We start from the raw sequence: 15306 nt of genomic DNA, 5'->3' as shown, positions 1-15306 counted from the left end.
AACATCAACCTATCTTACCTTATTTATTTTGCTTATTTTCATTCTCCAACATGAGAATGTCAGCTCCCAGAGGACAGGACCTTCTGTCCCCTCTGTTCTCTGATGTAGCTGCAGCACCCAGGGCAGTGGCTGTACACACAGGTATGCAGTCAGAATTTGCTGGCTAACTGAATGGACCCTAGCTCCTTCTTCCCTTCACCCACACTGCTGGATGAAGTACAACACTGAGTTGTTACCTTTTTTTTCCTTTACAGTAATTAACAAAAGTGAGTCTTTACTGCACACTTCCTCGTGGCCAGGCACTGTGTGGATGCTATACATAACCACTAAATCTTAAAACTCATCTGTGAAGGAAGCATTATTGAACCCTCTGCAGGAGTGGAAACTGAGGCCCATAAAGTAGACATACTTGGCCAAGACCACCCAAGTCATAAGCAGGAGAATCAGGATTACAGCCCAAGGTGGTGGGTCTTCCACGATGATGTTCCCACTCCGCCTCACCAACCCTTGTCCCCTAACTCACCCCATACAACATCCCTCTCAACGTCTCCAGACATCAAGGGGGAGCAGGGCCAACAGATGGGGAGGAGAGGGACTGGCTGACTTACTTATCCCAAGCTTGAACTTAGCAACCCTTTTCATTTATAGACACTGGTTTCCACTGCAGACTGTTTTTCAGTGTAGGACAACAGGGAAGGAGGAATTTATGCAATGCTAACATGACTTCTGGTAGTATCTCTGGTTGCCCTGAGGTTTCCCTGTCCCATTATCATTTTCCTCAGCCTCAGGGCTAGAAGGGGCTTTAAAGATCCTCTGACCCTGAGGCCACAGCAGAGACGGAAGGGAAGGCAGGCCCCTCCTGGACTGGAGTCCTTCTTTAATAGTCCCCATCTTCAGAACCAAGTAGGAATGCCTCACATCCAGCAGCCTGGGCCGACTCGTTCACCCCAGCCCAGCCCTGCTTCTATTCCTGCCACTTGTCACCTCCTGGCGGGGCCCCACTGCCAAGGTCAGAGCATGGAACTGTTCACCAACTCCTTGGGAGAGTCCCCCTCCCCCATCACTGCCTAGAAGCCTGGAGTAGGGGGCTGGGAAGGAAGCTGGAGGAGAAGAAGCCAGGACCATGCCAGCTGACCGGAGCCCAACAGAATGCAGCCTGCCCTTTGATTCTAATTCCACCCTGAGCCGGGCCAAGGCTGCAAATCTCAGCACTGGCTTTCCAGCTTACAGTTTAAGAATAGGACAGGACTTCCGTTCCTATCACCGGCTCTGGCCTCTGGGGACAAGCAGTGGGTCTCCTGTGATGAACAACAACCAATCCATTCATCAGGGGTGAAGTCGTGACAAAGTCCTTCTTTGAGGAAGAGAGCCAGTTCTTTGCCTGTCTCTGCCACAAACTGGCTATGGATCAGGTGGGTCACCTTTCGTGTCAAGGCCTCAGTTTCAGCAAAACAAGAGGGTTAGGGCCTGATGCCTTCAAGGTGTATAAGAATACCACCCTTGAAAAGAGTTGCCTAGCTCCCTCCCCTGTACTCCCCACCCACTCACCCAGCAGCTTCCTTTGACATGTTGGTAAAGAGGAAGGAAGCCAGTGGGGCTGGAAGAGAATGAACGGGAAGGAGGGAAGGAGGAGCCAAGATGAGGTCAGACCAGGTGTACGTGTGGTATGGGGGGATAGGCAGATCTTACATTTCTCCCATTCTTTTCTGATGCTTTGGACAGTTCCTCATGATAAACAAATCACTGCCTTCATACATGTCTGCTGTATGAAAGGTTGACTGAATCCTCGTGGGGAAGTTCCAGGCAATCCTCAATTTACTGATGAGCTGGAGGAAAATCCCACCCCCAGCTGTAGGATCTCAGGACCTCCTTCTTTGTTCTGCCCCACCACAGCTCCTCCCTGCTCCCTCTGTCCAAGCCTCTCTTTGCAGCTTGTTAGTGCTCCACAAGGAAGTGTTTCCAAACACCCGTTCCCCAAAGTGGAAATGTTTTAGTCAGGGGCCGAATGTGTTTGCCTAAGAAAGAGGCTGACAGGAAACAAGATCTCTCGTCCTTGAAGAGACACAGCCAGGGCTCCACTTACAAGAAGAGAATTTAAAATAGGATCATAACCCTGAGTTCGCAGAAACAGGGTGACTGACAAGCAGTTTCCCTCCAGGCCCTTGGGCGAGTGCCCAACATTTTGCTTCTGAACTGTCAGGTGGCTCAGCCAGAGGGTGGTGGCTGGGACCCTCACCCTAATGCTCCAACGAGCCCAGAATAAGTGAACAATTTCTACCTCTCACATCTGCAAGGGGTCTGATCCTCCACCAAGCCCTTTCTTATCTGGCCTCAAAACAACCCTGAGCAGAGGTATGGGCTGGGCTGCTGTGAATCCGAGGGGGTGTTCTTATTTCCAGTCAGCAGAGTGTGGGGCTGAGGGGCTAAAGAAAGAGGAGCAGGTGGCATCCAAGGAACCCCAAGGGTAGGCGTCACTTTGTAGTGGGGAAGGGCTGGATGAGGTCACGGCATTCTGGAGACCTAAATGGTTGGGGTTAGGGTCAGGACACTGAAGGGGGTGTTACCCGCTAGGGAAGGAGGCTCTGGGAACAAGGGGAGTGGCACTTTTGGAGGGATATTACTGGGGAATGAGGCACTTGTGGGGAGGCAAGAACTTTCTGGGTTGTTTTTTTTTTTACCAACCCAGGATTCCTGCCCTTGTGTCAGCAGGTTCCAAAGCGTGCTTGGGAGAGGGCCCGGCCATCCTCTACAGGCAGAGATGTGGTCTGACAACCACCCTCACTCTTCCCCTTCACCCACGAATGCAACTCCAGCTTTCTCTCTGCTCACTGCCCTCCTCCCGCCCCCCGCAATCAGGTCTGCCTTCAAGAATCTGCCTCCTCATCAGCACCCAGCGCAGCCACCATCGCCTTACCTCACTGGGCCCCTGCCCTGTCCTCAGCCCCTCCTCTGGCCCCGCAGTATCTACTTCCCCAGCAGTCAGAGCGGTCCTGTCAAAACGTAAGACCGACCAAGGGCCTCCTCTGTTCCCCATCACACTTAGGAAGGAAGACATCATCCTCGAAAGGTCCTTCAAGGCTTCATCTGGTCTGACCTCGTCTCAGCTCCTTCTTGTGCTCATTCTCTTCCAGCCTTACTGGCCTTCTTCCTCTTCTCCAATGTGTCAGGCTGGCTCCCACCTCAGGGCCTTTGCACTGGCTGCTCTCCCAGCTATCTGCATAGATTACACCCTCACCTCCTTGAAGTCCTTACTCAATCTGGCCTTCTAAAGAATGCGTACCCTGATCACCTGATTTAAAAACCATACCCCGCCCCCACATTCCTAATCCCTTACTGTGCTGTATTTTTTCTCTATCACCTTGTCACATACTGTATAACGCATTTAGCATTTTTTTATTTGTTTGTTTATTATCTATCTCCCAAATCAGGACATAAGCTCAAAGAGGGTAGGGTTATTTGCCTGGTTTGCTTAATGATGTTTTGCAAGTGTGGACATACGTGTCCACTAATAGGTGCTCAAGAAATCCGTGCTGACTGAGTGAGGGCATTTCTCTAGAGCCTGCTGTGTGCCAGGCCTGGAGCACACACTCTTCACACACACACACAGACACAGACACAGACACAGATACAGACACACACACACACTCTCTCTCCACTGGGCATCTGCAGGCATCTCATGCCCAATGTGCTCAAACATAATGCCCTATCTCTTCCCTATCTTAGAGGCAGTACCCGCACCCACCCAGTGACCCAGCCAGGGGTCCTGGGTGTCATCACATCTGCCATTCCCCCCAGCCAGTTCCCACCCACCAATTCAATCAGTCATCAAATCCTGCTGAGTTTATGTGAATGGTGCCCCTTGAGTTGTACAATGTGGCAGCCTTTCCACACCCCAAAATAAAAACCAATCTCAAACCACCACAATAGGGAGGAAATGGGCAGGCCATCCTACTGCAACCAGCACGGCTCCACAGGGGTTTTGCCTGTAAATGTGCAGATGAAAGCTCGCAGAGTATGCATTGTCCTATGGGGCTAAAGAACCCATCCTGAGCCAGAGTTTATCAGTTCTTGATGGTCCATCAGAAACTACAGAGTATTTGGACACTAAAAGAGAGTCTCTTCTTAATTTGAGACAAAGAACTGATAAACAAAAAGATAAATTAATCTTCTTTAAGTGAACATGCTTAGTCTTGACAAGGATAAGCAGCAACAGGCAGCCTCAGACATGGTTGGTAGGAATATAAACTGGCAGTTTTTTCAGAGTATTAGCTAGGAATAATCATCAAATTTAAATCATGTAACACTGACTATCCTTTGGCTGAACTCATAAAGACAGCAATACCCTACAACCCAAGACTCCCTGGAGAAAGGAAGAACTGTCATTTGTAATCAGAGCAGTCACCTTCTCCCTCCTTACAGGGGGGCACCCACAGCAGAAGGGCTGATGCCCTAGTGACATAGATCTTTGCTTTATGATGAAGTCCATGCTTCCCCAGAGTTTGGGAGCAGCGAGGCCCAGCCCTACGAACCTGACACCATCACTGCCTCCACCCTCCAGAGCTCAGCTGCTTAGGCACACCACTTCTTCACCTGTGGAGATTTTCCCTCAGGAGCTCAGTATCTCCACCCTGCACTTTTGAGGAAGCTTCTCCCACAGCTCCAGTCCACCAGACAATACTGAACATCCCAGGGTCCTCAACTGCACGTTGGAATTCACGATCTCCCTCTCATACAGCCTGGGCCATATGCAAATCAAGGAATGGGGTAGGGTACCTGTTCCAAGCCCCTGAACATTCCCTGACAGTTTAGAGTCTCTAGAACATTCTATGACAGTTAGATGGCTACTGCCCAGAGCTCTCACAAGAAGCTCATGTGGTCCAGCAATCCCTTTTCTAGAGATTCATGCTAAGGAAATAAGACCAGCATGCAAAGAGGTAAATACAAGGATTTTCACCGCAGTGTTGTTTCTAATTATAAAAACTCAGAAATATTCTAAATGCCCAACAACAACGGATTGATGTAAATTAATTACATATCCATATAGTGGCAATGTCAAAATGGGAAAAGATCTGGTTTGATGGCTATTCTTCTGAAAAAGATTCAGGAATTTTTCCATTGACCACAAGTTTAATGTGAACTGATGCCACTGATGTAGCTGATAAGCCAGTCATGAAGATGAATTAATAAAAAAGCCAGAAGCTAAAACAGTCCTGCTGTCTGCTAAAGTAGTCAGATAACCGCAGAAGACTGGGCGCTGCGACCTACCTCCCAGAGCCAACCTACCTCCCAGAGCTGCGATAGCAAACATGGACTTGTGGCTGCTCCCAGATACCTACTCCTTGCCTGTGGCAGACATCGCTTATCGATCACAGGCACCCTCCTTCCACCCAGCACTCCAGACAGCAGATCCCTGCTGGCACAAGAGATGAATTCCATTTGCCAATTCCAAATTACAGTATACAGGGTCTGGAAACCATCTCCCACCCAGAATTGAGACTGCTCAGCCAGGGGAAAGTAGCCCAGGGGGAGATAGGAATCCTGTCTTCAAACCTCCAACAGGCTGACGAGTAGAGGACAGAGCAGATTTCTCCCTTGGGCAGACATGGTTAGGGCTGCTCAGAAGATGGTGAGGTTTCTGCCATTGGACTTGTGTAAGCTGTCACACCTCCAGACACCTGTTAAAGGTGAGGTACTTTGATCAGAAGCCTTGATTGCAGGACAGCTAAGGGCCATGAGAACCTGTACCCCCGCCCCAGTGTCTTCTCTCCACCCTTGTATTTTTTTTTTTTTAAAGAATATTTTGTTTTAGGTGGAAGTTTACACAGCAAATTAGATTCCCATTCAACAATTCATACACGTTCAGTGACATTGGTTATAATTCCTACAATGTGCCAGCACTCCCATCATTTCCACCCCGTCTGCTCAATCCATCCAGCCTCCCTGCCCCTCCTTGCTTTTGGGTGAACGTTGACCATTTGGTCTCCTATAGTTGATCATTTAAAAAAGCACATTCCTCATGGGTATTACTGTTTATTTTATAGGCCAATCTATTATTTGGCTGAGAGGTGACCTCTGGGAGTAGCTTCAGTTCCAGGTTAAAAGGGTATCTTAGGGCAACAGTCTCAGGGTTTCCTCTAGTTTCTATCTGTCCAGTAAGTCTGGTCTTCTTTATGAATTGGAGTTTTGTTCTACATTTTTCTCCCATTCTAACTGGGACCTTCTATTGTATCCCTGGTCAGGCTGGTTGGTAGTGGTAGCCAGGTACCATCTACTTCTTCTGGTCTCAGACTAGAAGAGGCTGTGGTTCACATGGGCCATTAGTCCTGTGGACTAATTTTTTCCTGGATTCTTTACTCTCCTTTGCTCCAGACAGGAAGAGACCCATAGTTGTATCTTACATGGCTGCTTGCATGCTTTTAAGACCACAGACGCTACTCACCAAACTAGGACATAGAACATTATCTTTATGATCAAAGTTGTGCCAACTGACCTAGTTGTTCTCTGAGACTATGCTTACTTGTACTTTTTTGCCACACTCAGGTCTCAGGCTCAAATGCCACTTTCTCCAAGAGGCTACCCTGTCTTCTACAGCCCTACCTTATGCACTCCCTGTTACAAGCTACTGCAGGTAGTCCCCGATTCACGAGGTATTGAAGTTACAACAAACTGTACTTATGATCTTATGATCGTCTTTTCTTTTGGTACATCTTATGGTTAGTAATATGTACTACATAGAATGTTGCATAATTTGCTGATGTTATCATTCTCTGATGTTCACCCGCAGATGTTCAGTGTTACAATTTATAACGTTACTGATAATAAAAGGCAATAGTAATGAAAACTAAAAAAAAAATGAGGTATTCAACTTACGTCAGAGCCGACTTGCAGCAGAGTCACTGGAACGGAACCCCATAGTAAGTCGGGGAAAACCTATATCTTGTTTTTCTCATAAACTAATCTCCATGCAGCTGACCTGGAGTGTGTGTGTGTATGTGTGATCGATCCGCCCCATTGGCTCTATGAGGGGCAGGTCAGTCTGTCACCTCTAGCCCAGCACAGACACAATACAGAGCCCTGCTGAAGGAAGGCCTATGCAGGCTGGGACTGCATGCCCCATGGCAGACACACTGCAGAGGCACGTGAGACCAGGCCCCATACGCTGGGACAAGCAGCCTCTATGCCAACCCTCACATCACAGGAGAGCTCGGAGACAGGGACAGAGGGACCCCAAAAAGCCTGCTCTGGGTGGAAAGATCCTACAAACACATCTGGGCCCCAACGGACCGGATGGTGGCAGATGCCACGTCCTGACTCTAGCTGGGGAGTGAGTCAGGACTGGGGGTGAGGAGGGAGGCCCTTCGCCTCTTGGGCCACTGATGTCTCTAATTACGGCCTCTGAAGTCATGAATTACTTTTTTCAAGAAAAATGTTAGTCAGAGGCAGCTCTGGGCATAGGCGAGGCAACACAGCTGAAGCAGGGACCTGCGGTCATGGGGTCAGCTGTCCACCCCAACAACGACGACAATGATGATAACAGCTCACAGCTAGTGACGGGCCGAGCATTATATGTAACTCGTCTAATCCTTGCAACTACCCTATGAGGCAGGCACTATTAACATCCTTGTTTCACAGACAAGAAACCAGGCATGGAGAGGTTAAACTCGTGCCCACGGTCATGCAGCATGCCCAAGGTCATACAGCAAGCCAGTGAGATCAGGACCCAGGCAGTCTGGTTCCAGAGCCCAAACACTTGCCCACTACACTTACATGGCTTACTGAAAAGAAAAACACGGGTTTGGGTTGTGTGGCAGCAACTCTTCTCAATCAACTTGCCAAGTATGAGGTGCTGTGTTGGGTGTATATGCGGTGTAATCCAACCAGCACCCCTAGGAGCTGGGCTGCTGTCCTTCCTGCTGATGAAGACACTGAGGCTCAGTGCAGTTAGATACTGGGTCAAGGTCACCCACACAGGAAAGAGAGGGCCTAGGTTGGGACCCTGAGCTGGAGCTTTGGCACCTGGCTGCCTGGAGGAAGAGCACACAGTGGACACACTGGGGGCAGGACTGGGCCCAGAGGTGGGGGTCTTGGAGCTGGGTGGTACTGAGATAAGTGAAGCTGGGCTGTGTGTGGCCAGTCATGGCCCCATCACATGGTGAAGCCATCCTCTTCAGAGGGGCTGGGCCCATGGTGGAGGAAGTAGGCGGTTGGAAAGCTTGCCTGTGGTTAAATGTCCACGCCAGGAGCCTCAGTCCAGACTCCTGGCGGTCTGCACAGACCAGAACAAAACAATCTCTCCTGAAATATGTATGTCCCTTATGTCTCCAGGCCTTGTGGCCTCCTTGCACTTTGCTCTCAGGGTTTCTAATTCCAGAAAGGGAGTCTAGACCAGGGGCAGGGGCAACTAGTTCCCAGCAGCCCTGGGGCTGCCCCGGCCCTCACAAGTTCCCTCGTGGGGCCTTCTGTGGCTCTCTGCTGCCGAGACCACATTAACCAAAGTTTCGTATATTACCCAGAACAGGGAAGGGGACAGTCTTGCACCATTCTGGGATGCGTCCTGTGCTCAACTCTAGGCCGCAGCCTGGGAGAGGGACAGGGACAGGGATAGGGACAGGGAAAGGGCATGGGGAGGAGGTGAGGGTGAGGGCGACCCTGTCTTCTGAGGAAAAGTCTGGATGGCTCAGGCTGGAGAAGGGCAGCCTCTGGGCCACCCACCACACCCAAGCCTCTGCAGGGCTGTCCTTGGGCAGGAGGAGCAGGGGGACCCCTGGGACCATAGGCAGGGCAAAGGCCTACGTGGAAGCTTCAAGAGGTAGAAGTTTTTAACAGTTTGAGCTATTTGGGAAGGAGTTACCTTGGGTAATGCAGGTGTTCAAGCAGGGTCTGGAAAAGCAGTCTTCAGGGATTCTGTAGCTTGGGTGGGTCACCATACACACACACTCACCCATTCTGCCATTTGGGAGCCCTCATACAAGCTCAGCACATGTATTTAGCCCCTGCAACGATCCCATCAAGAAGCACTGCCCTTCCCATTTTGCAAATGAGAAAATAAATAGTGGCTTGTCAGATCATAGAGCTCCAGGCTACTCTCCCAATCCTTCCCATTCTGTTAGACTCTACAAGGGCTGTAGAAAGTTCTTGGACCTGGAGGCAGCCCCCATGGGCTGGTCTGGCCCCATATAGCAGAGTACAAGGACACAAATGGTGTGTAATTAGAGGGAAAAGTAGGTGTGTGAAGGGACACAGAGCTGGTCTGCCCAGCAAAGAGGAGACTGGGAAGGCTTTCCTAAGGGAACCAGGGGCTACTTCCTAGGCAGGTCACTCCATGTCCTTCTCTCTGGCCTTGGGAGAGGCAGCATCTCCATGGATGCATAAAGCCTCAGAGCCTGGACCACAGTTGACAAGTAGACAGACGCCTGGTTGGTGATTGAAGGGATTTAGGGACCCCTTGAGAACAGCCACCATCTCTGTCCCTCCAAGACAGGAGGAGAGTGGGGGCCTCCTAGACTGAGCCCCACAATGCTGATCATGGCCACTGGTGGACAAGGTCAGGGTGAGATGATCTGGAAGGAAAGGTTCTCACAGGAGGGATGGTGAGCTGGAGGGAGCATAATCCCAGGAAAGAGAACAGAGGAGGAAGCAGGTGAGTCCACAGGAAGCACATGCATGGGACAGACCCTGAGCCTGTGCTCAGAGATCTCCAGACAGTGCCCTGAGCCTGGGTCAGAGGGGCAGGGAGGTAGTGGGGGGGGGGGGGCTCTGCACTCCCTGAAAAGATTTAGGGCATGACGTGACATCGACCTAAATACTCAACAGGACTTCCGTCTGGCTGACCAGGAGCACCGCATGCAAAACAAGGGAGGTGGTGATCTTTCCAGACAAACCCGAAGTCCCCCCGACAAGGCTTAGGGGGATGGTGGTGGGAAGGTCAAAAGAGTTTCTGCTTTTACATAGCTCCCAAATTTGCTTTAATGAAGAGATACAGTAATCACAAAGAAACCAAACAAACCCAACATCCAACTGCCCACACATCCTCTCCAAGCAGACATCTCAAAGTTAGGCTCAGAACTCCTGAGCCCCCCACCAGGTGAGCTCCCCCAGGTGAGTTCCCCCCACAGCTGTCCCTACCTCAGCTGACAGCAACTCCATCCTTCCAGCTGCTCAGGCCCATCATCTCAGAGCCACTCTTAGCCACTCTCCTTTTCTCACACCCTACCTCCAATCTGTCAGCAAACTGGGTTACCCTGCCTCAAAATACGGATAGCACCTGACCACTCCATCTACCGCCACCACCCTGCATCTTGTCCTCATTCTGGCATTACTCCTACAGCCTCTTCAATGGTCTCTTCTGGTCTCCCTCACCCCCTGTTAAAACACAACTCTAAGCAGGTTCCCTGCTGCTCAGCATCCTTCCATGGCTCCCACCTCACTAGGATTTAAACTAAAGTCCTCACAATGACCCAGGAGGAGAATCTACAAGACCCAGCCATTCCTCTCACTACTCCTTGGCCCAGCTCCCCGGCCCTGTGGCCGCTCCGCTCCTTCCACACTGCCTTCCTGCCTGCTCCTCTACAGGCCTGGCATGGTCCTGCTTGGGCCTGCACACTTGTGATTCTTCTGCCAGGTGTGCTCTTCTCCCAGAAGGTCACATAACTCCCTCCCTCACCGCCTTCGGGTCTTTGTTCAAATGACATCCAAGTCTCAGTCAGATCTTCCCTGACATCCCTTTTTAAAAGCTGTACGCCACCTCCAGACTCGGTATCCTCCCTTGTCCCTCTCTCTCTGTCACCCTGGTCACCACCATCCTGCTCTCTGTGGGTGATGGCTGCCTGGCTTCAACCAGACTGTTAGACCTGGGCAACAGGGTCTCCTGAACAGTGTCTGGTACACAGAAGATACACACACACCGAGCCACTCTGACCAAGCCAGGGAGGCCTTAAAATAAAACAAAACCAAACCCAGCATCTGGAGGGCTGCTCTGTTTCCCATGCCAACCCTACGGCTTGTGGGAGCAGGAGGCTGGACACCACTCACACAAGAGAGTCAGAGCCCTGCTTGGCTGTGACTAAGGCTCAGACTTGGGTGGGGAGGTGGGATAGGGAACCAGGCACCCAACACCCACTGGAAGTTAAAATTGCAACACAGAAAAATTCACATGAAACTAAGAACTGCCCAGGAGCAGCTTTTCAAAATATGAAGACCAGAAGCTTATGTACCCTCCCTGACCATCATGCTCAAAAGGGTCAAAGGTCCCTCTGGACACAAATCCCCCCCCCCCCGCCCCTTACCCTTAGGAGCATGGTAGCCAGGTAATAGGCACAAGATAACTTCTAGAACCGGGAGATCCTCAGTGGGCCTATGGCTGCCCCTCGACTTATGAGGGCAGACCTAAAGTGCCCAAGGATTCAAAAGCCCAGAAACTGTACTCTTAAAAGAGCCCCCGGTGATTGTGATATGTGGCCTGTTGAAATCTCACAGTTGCCAAGCCCTTCCATTGTACACATGAGAAACTGAGGCCCTAGGAAGAGGGGACACCCACCCAAGCTCTGCAGGAGGTCAGCGGCTGATGGAGACAGAAGCCGGTCCTCCTCTCTTCCCACGGCCCCATACAACCTGCTGCAGACACGCCCTTGGAGGCACAGGCGCACACTGGTGGCAGACAGCCGGAGTCCAGCCCACACAGCTTTGTTTGGCCTACAGAGTGATGGTGGTGCTTGTTGTTTTTTTCTTTCTTAAATTAGAACTAGTTATGGGAATGTTCACTAAAAATTCAGATTTCTGGCTTTTCTCATGAAAAAAAGAAAAAAATCAGTAAGATACCATACTCCCACATGGCAACATCAGCTAGTGAAGTGGTGGCCACCTATGGTGCCCTGCAGCCCCTGGTTTCCTATTGGTGATACCTGCCCAAACTATGGGGCAGCCCAGGGCCTGATCCCTAGAAGCTCCTCAGTGGCTAAGAGCACAGAGCTGTAGTAACAGGTTCAAGTCCTGGCTCTGTCACTCACTGTGCAAGTTGGACAAGTGACTCCTCCTGTATGGACCTCCATTTCCCATCAGTAAAATGGTCCCGAAGTCCATTCTGAGCTCACATGATGGTGGTAAGGGCAGATGAGTGCCAGGCCGTGCACTCATCTGCCGTCCTGAGCTATCTGCTCCTCCAGACGCCTCCATACTAAGCCTGGGCCAAGGCCTTGTCACTGCGGGCCCAAGAACTTAGTCTTCTCCTGGGGCTCCAGGGAACCACTGTGTCCCCAGGACAGAGTCTAACGCAGCCAGCGCCACAGCCAGAGAGTCAGCCCTACCCTGCTCCCTCACCCAGTCACTGTGGCCTCAAGCCAAGGGAGACTTCATTACAGAGAGGAGCCTTACTCAGGCTCTAAACATAATGAAAAGAAAAAGAAAACTTATCACTGAGTTAAAAAGAAGAAAGGTGATTTTAAAAGCTTCACTGTTTTCATTCCCTCTCAAGATTTTCTCTGGGACTGAAAAGTCTTATTAATTGAACCATGGACATGTGCACTGGGACCACAACAAAGAGACAAAACATGAGAATGGGATACTAGGCCAATCCTAGACCCTACCCCTACAACACACATCTCTCCCAGCCAGTGTCATTTCATTCAAAGAACATTCAGGAAACACCTGCCATGTGACAGGAGCCGTGTAAGGCCTGGGGTAGATATGGTCCCTGTCCTCATAGAGCACTCAGGATACAGAGAGACACAGACTTGATAGATATGACAGCTTATATTAAAAGGAATAATAGGGGATGTGTTGGGCACTGTAGATTATGGGCACAGCTCTGTGCCCAGTGCCAAAGGCCAGGAGAGGCTTCCTAAAGATTTAAGGAGGAGCAGCCAGTAGGCAGGTGAGGATGCCTGTGTGGGGGTGTTCCCGCCAGTGAAAACCATATGTGTGAAGGTTGAGCAGAACGCAGATGGGGAGCCCACAGGGTACGAGGAACTGAAATTCCAGTGTGGTGGGAACGTGTACTGGGGAAAAGGAGGGGTGGTTAGGAACCAGAACTTAAAGGACCTAGCAAGGACTTGACCCCAGGGTCAGGATAAAGCCAAGGATGGGCCTAGAGTCTATGCAGGTGGAGTAGGGTAGGATTGGCACTATAGAAAGGCCACTCTAGCTGCTGAGTAGAGAAAGGTTAGAAGGATGGGGGGCACAAGGCCCAGTAAGGAGACTGTAGCACTGATGCTAGGGAGAAACATTAGGGCCTGGTAGGGTGGAAGAAGTGACAGACCAAGGGGCAGTAATATGCTAGCATGGCAGACAGCTGTGGGAGAAGCAGAAAACCAGGAAGACAAGGTGGTAAGGGCCTCGTGCCACCAGGAGGTCAAGGTAGAGGACAGAGACATGTCGTAGCTCTAGGCCACCGACTGGGGACAGAAGTCAGGCTGTGGTGGGCAGGAACAGGAGGAGAGGAAGAGCAGTGGGGAACGAAGATGACTTTCTAGGAGTCTGGCTGGGAAGGAGGAGGCTGGGGCTCCAGGGAAGGTTGTGGTTTTCAAGCTGGAGGAGATTGGAGCATATTTAACTGGTGACAAATGATGGACCAGAGACCTGAGAGGGGCCACCAGAGGGAAGGGCTCTGGCATGGGTGGGCCATGAGGTCCAGCTGGTGGGTAGGCATGCTGCTAGATGAGAATCCCTCCTCTGGGGGGGTCCTTCTTTTCTCTGAGGGGGAGGCAGGGGGGTCAGGCAGCTGCCCAAGGTTCCTGACCCCTCCCAGCCAGCTCAAGCAGGGGCTAATTTCAGGAGACTCAGGTCTGAACTAGGCACACCAGGAGAAAATGGAGCTTTCACACCAACCCATGGCCAGTTCCAGGGAGTGGGCCACAGTCCTACAACTGGCCGCACTACCCACAGACCTCTAAGAAATCCCCAGAGCCAGGAACAGCACCTCACCCAGGACAGCCCCGGCAGACACCTGGGTGCCATGGCAGGGCCCCTCTCTCTATGCCTCAGTGCCCCCATAACCTCAGGCGGAGGAGGGCTGCTGGGGCCAGGACCTCCAGAGCTGACTTCCCCACCAGCCTGGGCTTGGCCTGCTGAGGATGAGATAAGGTCTGTCCCAGCTCTGTCCACGGAGTGCAGCATGAGCTTTAATTACCCTGCACCGAGACATTCAAAAGTGGCTTTTATGTACATATCAAAATATAGAACTCTGAACAATGAACTTTGCAAAGCAGGAGGCTATTTTTAGAGCTTTGCTTACTGAACCAACATTCAGCATTTCCCCATTTGTCAGCTGCTGCTGGCGAGAGGGCCAGGCCGCACGAGGAGCAAAGTCGAGGACAGCACTTGGGGGTTGAGGGATCCTATCAGTTTACTTAAGCCTATAAAGAGAGATGCAGATACTCCAAGCAGGTGAGGGTCACTGTAGTAGCAACCAGCTTGTGACTCCTGTTCTCAGGCTTCACGTACTCTACACAGCTCTGTTAGGCCTTACTGTCCCACTGTCGTAATGATGCAAGTGACAGATAGAGAGTTGGTGAGAGCCCAGCACCTGAACACTAACCCTGACTTCTCTGAGCCTCGGTCCTGCCCGCACAGGGAGGTGATGCTGCCACATCACGGTATAAGATGGGGGCCCATGAGACAGTGCCTGGCAAGCCTCACCGATGGGTACTGCCAAGCCTAATGGGACAGGAATTATTTCAGGAGGGGCCTGGGCAGCACCCTGCCTCAGACAGGGCTTGCTCTCATCTGTGCACAGCCAGAGGGAAGACAACATCTCCGTGTCCTGTGAGCCCAGTGCTGTGCAGTCAGACCCTGCCCTCCTCCTCTCAACAACAAGTTTTCAAAGGTCGTCTTTCCGGGCCCTGGGCGGGGGCTGCTCCAGCCTCTCAGGCCCAGCCTCCCTCCCAAACAAAAAGAATGTCTGTCTCTCAGCAGGAGCAGGAGCAGACCTTCTCACCACTCATTTGTGAGTCATTCCTGTCAAAACAGCCCAGAGGACCAGAGTGGGCTTTGGAGATCAGAAATTAGGCCAGGAGACCAGGGCTGGAGAGGAGTCATAGGGCAGACCCAAGAACCTGGAATCGGATCTGCCCTGTTCTTGGATGACTCTGGGGGCTCCCATCAGAAAGAGCTTGGGGATCCTGGCTGCGTGTAGATACAGCACATGGTGTCCATTGCACAGGCTGGGTTGCCAGCAGCCACTTAACAACATGGCAACATGGGAGAAGGGCCTGTGGGGCCCATCCTTAGTGAGGTCACCCTGCAGGAGGAAGGGAGAAGTGGGTGTCTTTGATGTACAGTTGCCATCTCCCTAGACCAGCACACCAAGCTCTG

General features: G+C 51.3%; 1 protein-coding gene across 9 annotated transcripts in view; it reads right to left on the bottom strand.

Moving 5' to 3' along the window:
• IQSEC1 (IQ motif and Sec7 domain ArfGEF 1) overlaps window positions 1–15306 on the bottom strand; it is a 456568-nt gene that overhangs the window by 66060 nt on the left and 375202 nt on the right. The gene's annotated exons all lie outside the window — the stretch shown is intronic.

This window comes from Elephas maximus, chromosome 20 (assembly GCF_024166365.1).
Source record: "Elephas maximus indicus isolate mEleMax1 chromosome 20, mEleMax1 primary haplotype, whole genome shotgun sequence".
Taxonomy (NCBI): Eukaryota; Metazoa; Chordata; class Mammalia; order Proboscidea; family Elephantidae; genus Elephas; species Elephas maximus.
This window is presented reverse-complemented; position numbering and strand designations above follow the sequence as displayed.